This window comes from Trichechus manatus, unplaced genomic scaffold (assembly GCF_000243295.1).
Source record: "Trichechus manatus latirostris isolate Lorelei unplaced genomic scaffold, TriManLat1.0 scaffold00059, whole genome shotgun sequence".
Lineage (NCBI taxonomy): Eukaryota > Metazoa > Chordata > Mammalia > Sirenia > Trichechidae > Trichechus > Trichechus manatus.
Genome location: NW_004443995.1, coordinates 15,665,157 through 15,667,567, shown reverse-complemented (window position 1 = coordinate 15,667,567; position 2,411 = coordinate 15,665,157). Strand labels below are relative to the sequence as shown.

At 42.7% G+C, this 2,411-nt stretch overlaps 1 pseudogene; it reads right to left on the bottom strand.

Annotated features, from left to right (window-relative positions):
- Positions 1–409: 409 nt before the first annotated feature.
- On the bottom strand, positions 410–2,096 carry LOC101361357 (insulin-like growth factor 2 mRNA-binding protein 3; annotated as a pseudogene).
- Positions 2,097–2,411: the final 315 nt, after the last annotated feature.

The following is a 2,411-nucleotide window of genomic DNA, read 5'->3' as shown; positions in this document are numbered from 1 at the left end:
GTTTAATACCCCTGCCAACACCATTCAACACTTCCCTTAGATTATTCATGTTAGTGTTAGATAAAAATAAAACAAAAGTTTTTCTGTGCTAGTGGCTTAACGTTTAAGTTCCTGTAATTCTACTTAGGAGCAAACCGTTTTTATTTATTTGATGAATTTAGCAATTGCATCATTAAACTAACCTCTGGCGTTACTGGGGGAACATTAATTCCTGGGGGAATATTTGTTACAAGTGAGAATAGAACAAAAGGGAAGTGCAGAGCTCCTCTCTCTCCCTCCACCACCAAATTCTTTTTAAAGCTGGGTGTCATACATTTTAGAGAGCATAACGTATACATTCTCACAGAGACAGAAGTTCAAAAGTTGCCTGGGCCTCAAAGAAACCACTGGCTAGGTAAAAACCTGTGCATGTGATTCTGGATAGGGGTTCAGCGCCCATCTGTTGGTTAAGACATCTGTCTTTGGTTTGGCATCTCTGCCTCTGTGGTGGGCTGTTTCCTGAGCCTTTATTTTCGTCTTGACTGAGGTGGTCCACTTTGCAGAGCCTTCTGCTGTTGGTGTTGCTTTACCTGAGTCAGAATTGCCTGAATTTTTCTCTGGGCAACCTGGCAAGCATAGAAGTGGCCAGTTATTTTGACAACCACTTGGTCATTCTCATCGGGTGTCTGGTCACGAGGGACAACTTCCGCGCTTGACAAATTCTGGAGCTCATTCACCGTTTTGCCTCCTTTTCCAGTAACTCTGCCAGCAGCAAAGGATGGCACTCTGATGTGCGCTTCAAGTTTCACTTCTTCTTTAGGACTAACGAAGTTTTCTTCTTTAATTTTTCCATAAATTCTTCCCTGAGCCTTGAACTGAGCCTCTGGAGACCCAGTAATAATCACCATCCTCACTTTTGCATCTGGCGCTTCAGCTGGAGCGATGTTAATAGAAGTTCCTGCAAAGCGAGAAAGCTGTTTGATATGCTGTCCCTGCGCCGACTGATAGGGCTGGGATGAACAGATGAACAGTCTCCATTTCTGATTGCTCAAACTGTGGGTAGGGAGGAGTCATGGCTGAAGCGGGCCCTGAGGTGGGAGGTGGCATCCCTGAAGTGGGTGGGAACAGACCCAAGGCATTCAGATTTAATCCAGGAATTAAATGCGCTTGAAGATTCATAGAAGCAATATCATTTTCATAAGACTCCCTGATTTTCTTCATTATCTCTTCCTCAGCTTTGGCACATGTTTCAACACTGCCTTCAACTGTAATGGTGCATTCCGGATTATACAGCGTCAAATCCTGCAACGGAGATATTGTGATTTTAGTGTCTGTGCCTTGTTCAATTTTTTTAAGGTTTCTTCCTTCTTTACCAATAAGTCGGCCTACAGAGTTATTATGGGCTAAAATCTTCAAGGGAATTTCTTCTGTGAATTTTATATCTTGAGCTTCCTTATGCATAATCTCCAGAATAGATTTACAAGCTGCAGAGGTGTCTTCAGGAGTAGAGAGGATAGTAATTGACTTCTCAGCAGCACCTGCATTCTCTTTACGATGGACATCAATTTTAGACTGGGTCTGTCTGGTGATGTTCCGAATGGTGGCACCTTCTTTTCCTATAGGAAAATGGCTCCCACAAATTGGGTGGGAACCAGCAGTCGTAGAGGCAAGTCACACGGTTTCTGCTTGGACACTGATCCTGGGGACCCCTGCCTCAGTGAGACCCTCTGCCCAAACCCACAGCGACCTCGGGGCTGCTGGGAGGCATTCTGCTGAGCTGCCATTTCATCGGGGATGTAGTCCACTTTCAACGTGAAGTTCTCCAACTGGAATCCATGCAGTTTGTCTAATGCTTGTCTAGCTTGGTCCTTACTGGAATAGGTTACATTTACATTTACAACTGCAGTCTCCGAGTCAGTGTTCACTTGCTCACAGCTCTCCACCACTCCATACTGGACTAGTAAACTATCCAGCACCTCCCACTGTAAGTGAGGCGGGATGTTTCATATTTGAAGTTTCTGAATCCTTAAACTCTGTGTAGTTTCACCTCTGACTCCACTGTTATCGGTACAAGGGTCAAAAGGCTCCACATTAGCGGCACCAACTAAGGCATACATTGTACTCTCCCACCACAGAAACACAATCCAACCAGGAAAAAAGTTGAGAATATCTACCCAACTCAGCTCATCAGACTGTATTTATCAAGCTGGCTATTGCGTGTTAATAGTCCCTATTCTCTTAAAAAAAAAAAAAAAGAGTTTTATTTTTATCATGTTTTTTCAGTCGTACCACCTTTAAAAATTCTTTACATTTCTAATACTTTAGAAGTCGTTTTATGTCACATTTTATTTCCATTCACAATTAACTTCTTTGAATAGTATTTTTCATACTTTAAATCTGAGGCTTGAGAGTTTGTTTTTTTTTTAAGTCAA